Source organism: Silene latifolia, chromosome Y (genome assembly GCF_048544455.1).
Source record: "Silene latifolia isolate original U9 population chromosome Y, ASM4854445v1, whole genome shotgun sequence".
NCBI classification, from domain to species: domain Eukaryota; kingdom Viridiplantae; phylum Streptophyta; class Magnoliopsida; order Caryophyllales; family Caryophyllaceae; genus Silene; species Silene latifolia.
Genome location: NC_133538.1, coordinates 121,640,085 through 121,655,101, shown reverse-complemented (window position 1 = coordinate 121,655,101; position 15,017 = coordinate 121,640,085). Strand labels below are relative to the sequence as shown.

At 40.0% G+C, this 15,017-nt stretch overlaps 1 non-coding gene across 1 annotated transcript; it reads left to right on the top strand.

Moving 5' to 3' along the window:
* The first annotated feature begins 797 nt into the window (after positions 1–797).
* Positions 798–903, top strand: LOC141635967 (small nucleolar RNA R71). The gene has a single exon (XR_012540615.1). It is a non-coding gene; the product is annotated as a small nucleolar RNA R71 (small nucleolar RNA).
* The last annotated feature ends 14,114 nt before the right edge of the window (positions 904–15,017 follow it).

The following is a 15,017-nucleotide window of genomic DNA, read 5'->3' as shown; positions in this document are numbered from 1 at the left end:
TTGAATTCAATGAATTTAGTCTCATTTTGCCATGAAAATGCAAGGTTTGCACTCCTTTCCTACCGAGGGATCAAAACCTCAAAGAATATGCAAAACAAAGAACTATAGACAATAAATGACCCAAATATGCACTAAAAAGCATTGAAACAAGGCTAATTCGGGGACTAAATATCCTCTAATTATGGTCACATCACTCACTTACTCCACCAGAAGATGATGCACCTTGATTAGGTGTAGGAAAGGAAGGAGGCTTCTGAAAGCCTTGTTGAGTCTTATGTGGAGAGACATACGGCTGCTGCTGCTGCGAGGGATGGGTAGGATTGATCACATTTTGACTAGTCCACCTCAAATTAGGATAGACTGCCGCTTGGTTGTTATAATAGGAAGCCCCTCCTTGCCTGTATTGCTGAAAAGCAAGGACCTGTTCCTTCTCCGTAAGACAGCCAACAGCAGTGTGACTGTCATTGCTCCCACATCTCTCACATGTAACAGTCTCCCCTCTAGTAAGTAGATGAACCGTCTGAGGCTCCCCAGCAGAATGCAACTCCAACTTATCAAATATAGCATTCATAACTTCCAGCTGAGCCACAACTTGCTTATCGACTGCATGAACTGTTCTAATACCATCCCTCGGGTTTCCATACTCAGCACAGTGGTTCGCCATCTCTTCAATAAGAGCCCATCCCTTATCATCGTCAGTGTTCTCTTGGAATCTTCCATTAGATGATGCATCAAGTATGGCTCTGTGTTCATCGTACAACCCATTGTAGAACTGGTTGGACAGAAACCATGGATCAAAACCATGGTGAGGAAGAGACCTCATCAACTTCTTGAAACGAGACCATGCTTCATAGAAAGTCTCACCGGGAGCCTGCTTGAAACTTGTGATCTTTGCCCTCAGCTGATTGGTGCGCTGTGGAGGGAAATACCTCTTATAAAAAGCAAGAGCAAGGGACTCCCAATCTGTAACCCCTGCGGTTGTGCGGTCTAAATCAGTTAGCCATGTTGGAGCAAGTGTCCCCGACAATAATGCGATCACAATTGTCGATCATATTGATCACATATTTAAATCTCATAACAAGAATACGAAAGGGATGATACATTACATATATATAGTCAACTAGTCCACACATATCGGTAATGATTGGCTGGCTAGAATTTGACATTACTGTCGTGCGACGGTGGTGATCAGTTGATCCCTTGAGGTCACACCTAAAGGACGATTCCCTTAATTGAAAAAGGTTAATTAATTTTATGTCGATACAGATTAATTAATTCCTTAAAATTGAACAAATTATTATCATAAGAGAGAAAATGACATCTTATTATAATGTGATTAAATAAGATTTTATTTAGTAATGTAAGAAGTTATATTACTAAAATTAATCGGTGTTAGCGAAACACGCGAGATGAGAATGATAATTTAGTTATAATTACAAGATGTTTTGAATTATACTAACTAGTATTTAAATGACCATTTTATGTGAAAGTAATTTTGAATTACTAGTCAATTTGTTAAATGTGATTTATTTAATTTGTAAATGATATTTAATTTGTTAAATATGCTTTTTAAATTAAAACATGACATAAGACATATCACATGTCACATGACATACAATTGTACAATTGACAAAAATAAAATGGACTCCATATTACACATGATAACCGAAAATTGGTGGCCATGTTTAGTAGTTTTGTCTTATTCATTTGTCTTATTCATTTGTCTATGACATTTGATAGTGACTTGACTATGACAAAGTCTTACACTAATTAGTCTTGTGAAGACAAAAAGGAAAAAGAAATAGGGTCCTAAAACTCCCCCACCCACCGGTTTTTAGGTGTAACAATTGAGAGATTTTTCTCTCAATTTTTATTCTCACATGTTTTATGAAAAACACAACACTCTCTCTCTCTCTCTCTCTCTCTCTTGTTCTTCATAAAAATTATTTTTATGAATCAAATTTGTACAAATCAATCACTAATAATACTAGTAGTAGTAGTATATGAGTATTAGTAATCGATTTTAAGGTAAACCACATTACAAATATCTAGTACATATTATTTTGTGGGATTTTGGGATAGTCTTGGGTGCTACTTATTGGAGGGCTTCTATTTGAAGTCATGGATGATCATCCTTATGTATTTTCTAGCTGAAGAACAAATGAAGGTGGGAGACCTTCATTTGTGCCCATTTGGCCGAATATTTGATGGTGAGAAAAAGATTTTCTCATCTCTTGTTATTTACTTTGCATGCATAAGATCAACAATTTATTTTATGACTAAATAAATTAATTCATATATGAACATGTAAATTAATGAGATTAATATTTTCCAACAAGCGGTATCAGAGCCTTAGGTTGTTTGCATGCAAATCGGTTTATAGTTTTTCCGAGTTTTATGATTAACATACAAAACAAATTAATTTGGTTTTATGAAGATAACCCTTAAAATAACTTTGCATGTTAAAAGTTTCTGGTCCTAAGTGAATTTTAGGACATTTTGGTTTATTTATGGATTTTATTGTTCATTTTATATATTATTGGCATTAAAAAATGATTTTTATGAGAAAAATGTAATTTTTGGACGAAAAATAGCTAAACTTTGAATTTTTCAGTGGTTTTTGGATATGCTTTTACATATATTATCTACTAATGGCCTGTAAATGTTCATGATAAAATGAGTTGTTTTGCTCGAAATATGGATTTTTCAAATTAAAATCGTATTTAAATGGGTAAATAGGTTAATATGAGTTATATTTCGAATCTGGTCATGGAAATTTAGTATGTTGTCACATGAAATTTTACAAGATGTATGTAAAATATTTGGCTATAATGAAGTCTTTATGCATGATTTATGAATTTTTGATGAAAAATCACATAAATAGTGACTATAATTTGTAATAATGCTATAACATACTTCATGACTAAAGGAAAAACGTCACATGTTGCATTTTATCATATATTTTAGATCTAAAATTGAAAAGTTGATGAATATAATTTTTCTCAAATTTTTAAGCCTAAGGTGGCTTGGCACAGTTTAGTCTGGCACTCTGAGGGCTTTCCTAAGCATCAGTTTATCAGCTGGCTTTATGTGCAAAGATGCCTGCTCACTAAAGACAGGCTTAGCAGATTGTTTAACTGTAGTGAGCTCCTATGTTCTCTTTGTCTAGATGCAGATGAAGACCATGATCATCTCTTTTTCTCATGTTCCTACAGTAAGAAGATTCTTTTACTGATTCAAGAATGGACTGGGTTAGAGGTTCCTGAGAGGGACATTCTGAGTTGGTGGCAAGCTCAGAATCTGAATAGGAGGAAAATTGCATCCTTAATAGTACAAGCTTTGGTATACCACATATGGTGGGCTCGGAATAACTGTCACTTCAATCAACTGGTTTGGCATCCGGAGATTGTTGGGAAGAGGGTCCAATCTGATGTGAAAAATTGGATGGGCAGAGTGTCTAAGGTTAGGAAACAATTAGTGTGGTCTTGATGTAATTCAGTGTGTAAGTTGAGCAGGGGTATGTCTGTGTACCCGTAATTTGTTGTTTGGTTGATAAACTAGTTTGTAATAGCCCAATTTTATCAATAGAATTTCTTACATTCTACCAAAAAAAAAAATTGTTAATATCGATAAACCGCAACATTGTTTTTCTCGATAAATTTCCAAAATTTTAACCTAAGTTTTGAACATTATGAGTGTCATGGTATTTTTCCAGAATGTTCATGAGTTTAAATTTCAAATTTTGAAATTATTTGAAATTTTTAGATTTAATTTGAGATTTATAGCATAAATTTTGTATTTTTGGGTCCATTTATGAACAATATTAAGAAATCAAGTTTAATTATTGTCAAAATGTTAGTGGAGACTAATTTTGAGTCCTAATATGGTTAGGGTAATTAACTTGTACATAAATATGAATTTATGTAATTATTGTCATTTTAATAAGTTAAATCACGCAAATCCGTAAAAACCGATTAATATACGATATTGGCTCTTAAAGGCGATTTAGCATAAAATTTAGCATGTTCATACATATTATAATGCTGCATTTTATTTATGATTGTCATATTTTAATTTTATGTAAGTTTTGAATTATGTAATTTTACTTAGTATGGCCTTAGTTTTAATTGATATTACCCGAAATGTATGGGAATATCGATTCAGTTGTAATTATTGTGATCTCGTATCACCGTTTTGTAATTTAATAGATTTTTTTATATTTTAATTACAAATGTATAACTGGAAATTATGTAATTCATTTTGTACTTTATTTATTCTGGAGTTCCTTGAAGACGGTGCCACTCGAGAAGGCGATCCATCAAAGAAAGTGTTGCCTTGAAGAGCGTGCCAAGACCGAAGTTCAAGGGATCAAAGGAGTTGGTTTCTGAATTTGTAATAGTTTATTAGATTTACTATTTTAGGAAGGCCATACTAGGATTTTATTTTATGCTTTTCATTTCATTTATATGTTGCATGCATTGCTAAATCGCCATAACTAAACATGCATTTTTAAATCGAGTTTATCGACCGTGTCAATTACAATTATTGTAGTTCACCGTTTTAGTTCACTTAAAACGTGATAGATAATAAATTGACATGACCTCTCGCTAAAATAAACAATTGAGACTTAGCCTTACCAAAAAGTAGAAATCATGAAAACCTATTTCATGAGGGAGTGCACTTGGCCCTACCGGGGTACAAACCTTGTTACGTAAGGGAAGTGGGTGATAAATGTCTACCCACCGAATTTGTAAAGATAAGGGTTGTATTCGGCTTTACCGATGCCCAAGTTGATGTAAATTTGGATCATGGACACATTTATTCGAAATTTGTGTTGAACTCAACGAAAGTATTCTCGACAGTTGCCGGATGTGTTTCGGGCTAAAGATAAATATTAATGTAATTTTATCGACCAAGAGTTCTAAAAGTATAATCGATTAAAGAGTTAATCCACCGAGTTATATTGATGAGGGTTGTATTCGGCTTTACTTGTTACACCCCCATACTCCAAGTGCCTTACCAGGACCACCCAGGTATAAAGATCTTACCATCTCGGTTCCCCGAGGCAATGATAATCATAAGACAATAACGAAACAACAATTAAATAGTATAAGTTTAGTGAATAAGATACAATCCAAAACCAAATACCAAAATACGGTTACATGTACTCAAAACCAACTGTCTACTCAACTAGATGAAATGTCTAATAAACTACTCAGGCTACAGCGGAAGACTCTATCATCTAAAAGTGGCACATCCCAGCTATCCCATGTAACTCGACTCATACCTGCTCAACAACTGCTCACCATCCCCGAATGGATCACCACAGTTTTTAAAACAATAAATAGGGTCAGTACTAATCACACAATTTATAAAATCCAACAACACAACAGACAACATAGCTCAATCATCACAGATATACTCCGATCTCCATCACCAACTCGACAATACTGACTACACATTAAAGTGTGTAGCCCTGCCAGAGTGCCCATCGCATCAGGTCACTCCACCCCAGTGGGGGACCACAGCCGTTCCCACCTAATCCCCGTTCATCTCTGTTGAACGATAAACCCAAATTCCTTAATGTGCACATCCCTTCTGTGGCGGGTTCCACAGAAGGCGAATAATGGGCGTGAAGCCACTCCGGCAAGTGACTCCACTCAGCCACGGACGCGCCCCGAAGAACGCAGACAGATACAAACAATCACAACTACTAAACAACAATCAACACCAACAACCGTCACAATACACGTATGATAACAACCAACAAACACAAATCACCACCAACACATTATGGGACTAATACTGAGTAGAAAAACCCTACTTGGAAAGCAACACAGTCAGACGATCTCTGTAACACTCCCATACTCCAAGTGCCTTACCACGACCACTCAAGTATGAAGATATTACCATCTCGATTACCCGAGGCATGATATTCATAAGACAATAACGAAACAACTTAAATGCTATAACTTTAGTGAAAAGTACAACTGAAACCAAATCCCAAAATACGGGTACAAGTTCTTAAAACCAAATCTCTTGAAATATTGAAATGTCATAAAACTAAAAGACTACAGCGGAAGACTTCTATCGTCAGACGGTGGCACATCCCACTATCCCAAGACTCAACTCAAACTGCTCACAAATTATGCTCACCATCCCCGAATGGATCACCGCAGGTTTTACAAAACAACAACCGGTCGTACTAATCACACAACTCAATATATCAACAATAAGATAAAGACGTTTTAACCGTCACACACACAACCACACCAATCCCAACAATCTCAATCACCGATCGTCCTTTGGGACCACCGATGGGGACCGCAGCCGTATCCACCAAATCCCCGCTCCTCATAGTGAGCGATAACTCTGTCCATTAATGTGCACATCCCCTTCCGTGGCGGGTTCCACGAAGGGCGAAACTAGGGCGTGAAGCCACTCCCGCAAGTGACTCCACTCAGCCGAGAACGCATCTCGAGAACAATAGACAAACAATCACTATCACAATCACAACCACAACCGTCACAATACAATTACTATATCAAACAATCAATCTCAACACATCAACAATCAACCCATTATGGGACTAATACTGAGTAGGAAATCCTACCTAGAAAGCACAACTATCAGACGGTCTCTACAGCTGTATCAAAAAGCTTCTTCTACGAAACCTCCTCCTATCATACAACATACAAATGCTACCAAATCACAAACTACTCAAAAACCCCCAAATCCCTAGATTAGGGTTTAACCAACTTAAAGGAAAGACAACAAAAAGGGTACATAGATCTTACCCTTGAAGCAAGGATCTCAACGGTATAACCAACGATGAAAACCGACCTTCCAAACTCCGGGATTTGCTAACAATGCGATTAAGATGATGAACGTACTTGCTTTCTCTCTTTGACAGTAAATTAGGTTTTGAAAAAGTGTTTAGAATGATGACGGAAAAGATTATATATCTTAATCGCATAATTAACAAAACCCGAGAAAAACTCCCCGTAAACCGGCTACTCGATTGAGTATCTAAGGTACTCGATCGGGTACCCCCTTACTCGATCGAGTATCCTAGTTACTCGATCGAGTACCCAACAGGTCAGAAACTATTTTAAAACGCAACTTACCCTTACTCGACAGAGTAAGGCCTACTCGATAGAGTACCCAGAGAATTATAAATACGGAGTATTACAGTCTTCCCTCCTTAAAAAGAACTTCGTCCCCGAAGTTCAAACCACTACTAAACAAAGGTACTCCCACAACACTTCCGACTCAACAACCAAAACAAAACTCAACATAAAACATGTTACTAACCCAACTCATCCCGACAAACATACCGACACAACATACAAAAAGGGTATAAAACTCTTAAAAACTCTTCGCGATCATCTCCTACCCCCTAAAAGAAACAAGGTTACGTCCCCGTAACCATACATACCTGATCGAAATGAAAAGGGTAACGCTCTTTCATAGCTTCCTCTGGCTCCCATGTAGCTTCCTCAGTCTCATGGTTAGACCAAAGGATCTTAAGCAAAACTGTCTCACCACTCCTAGTCTTCCTAACCTTTCGGTCAAGAATCTGCTTAGGCACCTCAAGATATGATAAGGACTCATCTAGCTCTAAGCTCTATGCCTCTAACACATGTGACGGGTTACTCACATACTTCCGCAGCTGCGATACATGAAACACATTATGCACTCTCTCTAGCGCAGCTGGTAAAGCCAGACGATATACAACTTCCCCAACTCGCTCTAAGATCTCATAAGGCCCAATAAACTTCTGACTTAGCTTACCTTTCTTCCCAAATCTCATAACCCCACGCATAGGAGACACTTTCGAAAGAACCTTGTCCCCAACTTGAAACTCTATGTCCCGGCGATGTAGATCTGCATAACTCTTTTGCCTATCCTGAGCTGCTCTCATCCGTTCCCGGATCATCTTAATCTTTTCCACCATCTCATGCACCATCTCTGGTCCTAAAACCACTGCCTCAGCACTATCGCCCTAACAAATCGGACTCCTACATCTTCTCCCATACAAAGCCTCAAACGGTGTCATACCAATACTAGTGTGATAGCTGTTATTGTAAGAAAATTCTATCAAGTCCAACCTCTGTTCCCAGCTACCACCAAAATCCATCACACAAGCTCGAAACATATCCTCAAGAGTCTTGATTGTTCTCTCAGTCTGCCTGTCTGTCGCAGGATGAAATGCTGTACTCATCTTCAAAGTTGTTCCCAACGATTCCTGCAACTCTTTCCAAAACCTTGATATAAATCTCGCATCTCTGTCAGACACTATGTCCTTAGGGACTCCATGTAAATTAAGCACGTTCTTTCGATAGGCCATAGCCAATTGTGCTTTAGTCCATGTATCTTTCATTGGAACAAAGTGAGCTGACTTGGTCAGTCGATCCACTATTACCCAAATCATGTTGTTACCTTGTTGACTCTTTGGCAAACCCACGATAAAATCCTTGGAAATGGATTCCCACTTCCACTCAGGTACCGTTAAAGACTGAATCTTACCTTATGGTCGTCGTTGTTCCCCCTTGACTCTCTTGCAAGTCAAACAACGGGCCACAAACTCAGATGTCTCGTTCTTCATTCCAGGCCACCAAAACGTATTCTTTAAATCCTTATACAACTTATCTCCACCTGGATGAACTGAATATGGTGTGCAATGTGCTTCTGTCATGATAGTCTTTTTCAACTCCTCATCATTAGGAACACACCACCTACCATCAAACCTCAAACTACCGTCTGTATGAATAGAAAATCGGGACACTGTCCCTTTCCCTACTCCAGCTCTCCACTCCACTATCTTAGGATCCAACGCCGCTTACCTCGAATGTCATCATAAAACTCAAGCTGCACTGTCAGATCACCCATGGCATCTCCTTTCTGCATCATATGTATCCCAAATCTCGCTACATCATCTCTCAGCCGCATCAAAGATAGAGCTGTACACAGAGAATGTACACTCTTCCTACTCAAAGCATCAGCAACTACATTGTCCTTCCCTTCATGGTAGATAATTTCCATGTCATAATCGCCAATCAGCTCCATCCATCTCCTCTGTCTCATGTTCAACTCCTTTTGAGTGAAAATATACTTGAGACTCTTGTGATCAGAAAATACCTTAAAGATTGCTCCATAAAGGTAATGTCTCTATATCTTGAGAGCAAACACCACTGCACCCAACTCCAGATCATGAGTAGGGTAGTTCTCCTCATAAGGCTTCAATTGCCTAGAAGCATAGGCAATCACTTTACCGTTCTGCATCAACACACATCCCAACCGATTCTTTGAGGCATCTGTATAAACCCAAAAGTTCTCGATCCCTTCAGGCAATGCTAAGATAGGAGCTGTGGTCAAACGCTCCTTTAATGTTTGGAACGCCGTCTCATAACTCTCATCCCAACGAAACCTGTTCTCTTTCCTCATCAACACTGTCATAGGTTTAGCTATCTTGGAGAAATCTTTCACGAACCGTCTGTAGTATCCAGCTAAACCCAAGAAACTCCTAATCTCAGCAACATTCTTTGGTGCTTCCCACTTTGTCACTGCCTCAATCTTCGCCAGATCCACAGCTACTCCCTCCTTAGAGATCACATGCCCCAGAAACGCAACTTTCTCTAACCAGAACTCACACTTGGACAGCTTAGCATACAACTCATGCTCCCTCAAAGTTTGCAACACGATCCTCAGATGGTCCTCATGCTCCTCCTTATTCTTAGAGTAGACTAAGATGTCATCGATAAACACCACCACAAACTTATCCAAAAACTGTCTGAACATCCTATTCATCAAATCCATAAACATTGCCGGTGCATTAGATAACCCAAACGGCATCACCACATACTCATAATGGCCATACCTCGACGTGAAAGCTGTCTTTGGTATGTCCACCTCTCTAATCTTCACTTGATGGTACCCCGATCTCAAATCAATCTTAGAAAAGACTGATGCACCACTCAACTGATCAAACAGGTCATCTATCCTTGGCAAAGGATACTTGTTCTTCACTGTCACTCGGTTCAGTTCCCTGTAATCTATGCACAACCTCAAACTCCCATCTTTCTTCTTCACGAAAAGAACTGGTGCTCCCCACGGCGATACAAAAGGTCTAATGTATCCCTTCTCAATTAGATCATCTAACTGTTTCCTGAGCTTCTCCATCTCTTTAGGACCCATACGGTACGGTGCCTTAGAGATTGGCCCCGTCCCCGGTTTCAAGTCAACGGTGAAATCTATCTCCCTCTTCGGTGGCAACCCCGGAATCTCCTCTAGAAAAACATCTGCAAATTCTCCCACCACCGGTATCTGATCAACTGTCGGACTCTCTATCCGGTCATCTCTCACATGGCATAAGATCAAAGGACATCCCTTCCTCAGGTAAGACTTCAAGGTGACAGCTGCAATCAACTTAACTTTGGGTTTGACTAGAAACCCGCGATAAGACACACTAACACCCTTAGGACCTCTTTAAGACACTTTCTTTTGATGGCAGTCTATCTTAGCTTTATACTTTCCCAGCCAATCCATCCCAACTGTCATCTTAAAACCGTCAAAAGGAAACTCTAGCAAGTCTACCGGGAAATCAACTTGCCCAACTATCATAGGTACATCCCTATATAACCTCCCACAAGATACAGACTCACCCGAAGGTATAAAAGCTTGCTCATTAACAGACTCATACACCCTCAAACCCAACCGTTTAACATGACTCGAAGATACAAACGACTGAGAAGCCCCCGAATCAAACAAAACAAAGGTATGAATACCATTAACAAGGAAAGTACCGGTGATAATGTGTGCATCCTCCTCAGCTGCTTTCTTCTCCATCATGAATAACTTTCCTTTGGTCTTCTGTCCACCTCCCGGACAAGATCTTGCCGACGTGGTCGGCTTAGCACCCGACCCTTGATTGTTGTTGTTCTTCGTCGGTAGTTTCTGATAAGAATTACCGCCGTTGCGGTTACCTCCATTCTGATAGCTCTGACTTCCCCGGTTTGCCCATGATCCAGTCGGTCTATTGCTCTCATAGCTCTACGCAGGTCTCTGGAAAGTTCCAGGTGCACTTGTGCACTCATGTCTCTTGTGACCTACACCACCACAACTATAGCAGGTCACTCCCCAACTACCACTAACACTTCCACGGCCACGCCCAAAGGAAGCCCCAAAGATCAACCACGACCCGAGAAGAAAACCCTCTAGACTGATTGTGGTTGCCTTTCTTGTGATTAGATTGGCCACCACCATCGCTCTCAGACTTCTTTTTCTCGCCACCTAACCTCTCCTGAGCCATCTCCACCAACCTCTCAGCTCTCCCAGCCCTCTCATAAGCTTCCTTAACATCAGTAAGGACTCCCACGGGTAACTTATCCATAATCTTAGGGGTCAACCCCCTCTCAAACCTCAGCGCCAGATTCTCCTCATTCAAACCCATATCCTCAGCATACCTAGACTTCTTATTGAACTGCATGTAGTACTCGGCCACAGACATCTCAGCGGTCATCTTAAAACGGTCAAAACTCTTCTCTCAAATTACTCCTCATATGCTCCGGTACAAACTCTTTTCTCACAGCCCTACGAAACTCTTCCCAAGGTATAGCAGGTAAGCCTTGGTTCGCATATAACTCCTTAGCACTCACTTTCACCGTATCCCACCACTTGCCAGCTGCCTCCCTCAGATAGAACGGAGCCTGTTCCACTCTCATCTCATCAGGACAGTGAACGAAATCTAATATGTTCTCCATCTCTCTAAGCCAGCTATCAAGAAGGTTAGGCTCCCCAACTCCCTTGTACTCTTTCGGGATAAACCTCGCTATATAGAGGCTGATTTTAGAGTGATCAACCTCTTTCTCCTTATCCTTATCCTTATCTTTCCCCACAGTCTTTAAAGGCTCAGTAAGAGCATCCTGATGCTCCAACATCTTAACGATGTCATCTATGTTCATAAGCTCAGCTCTCGCATACAACGCCTTCTTCTTGGGCGGCATCTTGAAACTATAACAGAAAAAGGGGTGGATATAAACATACGCGCCAAAACCTCAAAACAAGAAAACAAGCTGCCCAGACCCTACTCGATCGAGTTCCCAAACATACTCGATGGAGTAACAAGCTACTCGATCGAGTGCCCATCATACTCGATCGAGTGCCCCAACATCAGACCCCAAACAGACCTTCTGATCTCTAACATACTCGACCGAGTAGCTAGGCTACTCGTTCGAGTGACCCCCTACTCGATCTTGTGCCCGAGGTACTCGATCGAGTGCCCAAAAACACGATTTTGGACTCAAAATCGTCAAAAACCCGCCCGATCAAGTCAGTCCCACTCGATCGAGTCATGCTAACTCAGAAACGCTACCCGCATGCTATATCATATGCTAAATGCTAAAAACTTTATAAAACCAACGTTATATCATAACTAAGCATATAATGCTACGCATCTTTTCATACGATCTACGAAATCATTATATCATGTTATTAAACGCCACATTGTAAACATCCATCATGTTTTTCATTCCAACAACAGTTCTACATATATCATCAACCTTTCTTTCATATTCTCAACTTTCTACTGCAATCATCCAACAGTTACACAGACTTCATCACATTCACACACAAGTTAACCAAACAACGCATACGACCTTGACATACACCCCCCATTTGACCGGTTCAAAATTGTAGGGCGAGTTCGCGACTTCAGGACGTCTCCCAAGCCTTTGCATTAGCTCCTACAACCTTTACCCCGGGTTCATTTTAATTGACTCCCTATGTTCATTAGGTTCATTGGTTACAGGTTTCAGGATCGTCGCTCTGATACCATTTGTAACACCCCCATACTCCAAGTGCCTTACCAGGACCACTCAGGTATGAAGATATTACCATCTCGGTTACCCGAGGCATGATATTAATAAGACAATAACGAAACAACTTAAATGATATAACTTTAGTGAAAAGTACAACTGAAACCAAATCCCAAAATACGGGTACAAGTTCTTAAAACCAAACTGTCTCTTGAAATACTGAAATGTCATAAAACTAAAAGACTACGGAAGACTTCTATCGTCGGACGGTGGCACATCCCACTATCCCAAGACTCAACTCAAACCTGCTCAATTCATCGCTCACCATCCCCGAATGGATCACCGCAGGTTTACAAAAAACAACAACCGGTCGGTACTAATCACACAACTCAATATATCAACAATAAGATAAAAGAGATGCCTTAACCGTCACACACACACAACCACACCAATCCCAACAATCTCAATCACCGATTGTCCACTGGACCAGCCCTGCCAATGGGGGACCGCAGCCGTACCCACCAAATCCCCGCTCCTCATAGTGAGCGATAACCCTGTCCATTAATTTGCACATCCCCTTCCTTGGTGGGTTCCACGAAAGGCGAAACTAGGGCGTGAAGCCACTTCCGCAAGTGACTCCACTCAGCCGAGAACGCATCTCGAGAACCATAGACAAACAATCACAATCCCAACCATAACCGTCACAATACAATTACTATATCAAACAATCAATCTCAACATTTCAACAATCATCCCATTATGGGACTAATACTGAGTAGGAAATCCTACCTGGAAAGCACAACTATCAGACGGTCTCTACAACTGTATCAAAAAGCTTCTTCTACGAAACCTCCTCCTATCATACAACATACAAATGCTACCAAATCACAAACTACTCAAAAACCCCCAAATCCCTAGATTAGGGTTTAACCAACTTAAAGGAAAGACAACAAAAAGGGTACATAGATCTTACCCTTGACGCAAGGATCTCAACGGTATAACAAACGATGAAAACCGACCTTCCAAACTCCGGGATTTGCTAACAATGCGATTAAGATGATGAACGTACTTGCTTTCTCTCTTTGACAGTAAATTAGGTTTTGCAAAAGTGTTTAGAATGATGACGGAAAAGATTATATATCTTAATCGCATAATTAACAAAACCCGAGAAAAACTCCCCGTAAACCGGCTACTCGATCGAGTATCTAAGGTACTCGATCGAGTACCCCCTTACTCGATCGAGTATCCTAGTTACTCGATCGAATACCCAACAGGTCAGAAACAATTTTAAAACGCAACTTACCCTTACTGGACAGAGTAAGGCCTACTCGATAGAGTACCCAGAGACTTATAAATACGGAGTATTACAATATCAACAGCTGTTATCAAAAGGCCTCTTCTACGAATCCTCCTTCTAACATACAATCATATAATTACTACCAATCAAGAAACACAACAAAACCCCCAAATCCCCAAATTAGGGTTTAACTAAGTTTAACGAAATACCATAAAAACAGTACGTAGATCTTACCCTCGACGCAAGGATCGCAAAGGTGTAAAGAAAGGTGAATTCCGACCTTCCAAGCTCCGGGATTTGCCAATAATTCGATTGATGCGAAGAACGTAGATTGTTTTCTCTTTTGAAAGTAATTAGGTTTGTAAAAATGTATTAAGAAAGTAACGGAAGGTTTATATATTAAATCGCATTATTAATGAAACCCGATAAATCATCCCCCCGTAAACCGGCTACTCGATCGAGTAGCTGACATATTCGATCGAGTGCAGCCTACTCGATCGAGTATCAAGGTTACTCGATCGAGTACCCAACAGGTCAGAAACTGTTTTAAATCGTAAAATACCCTTACTCGACAGAGTAAGGCCCACTCGATAGAGTACCCAGAGGCTCATAAAACCGTAGTATTACAGTGTTCCCTCCTTAAAAAGAACTTCGTCCCCGAAGTTCAAACCACAACAAAACCAAGACACACACTACTACACTCCCGACTCAACAACCAAAACAAAACTCAACATAAAACATGTTACTAACCCGAACTCAACTCGACTCAACCACAACAAACATTCCGACACAACATAAAAAGGTGTAAAAGCTCTTAAAAACTCTTCGCGATCATCTCCTACCTCCTAAAAGAAACAAGGTTACGTCCCCGTAACCATACATACCTGATCAAAAAGGAAAGGGTA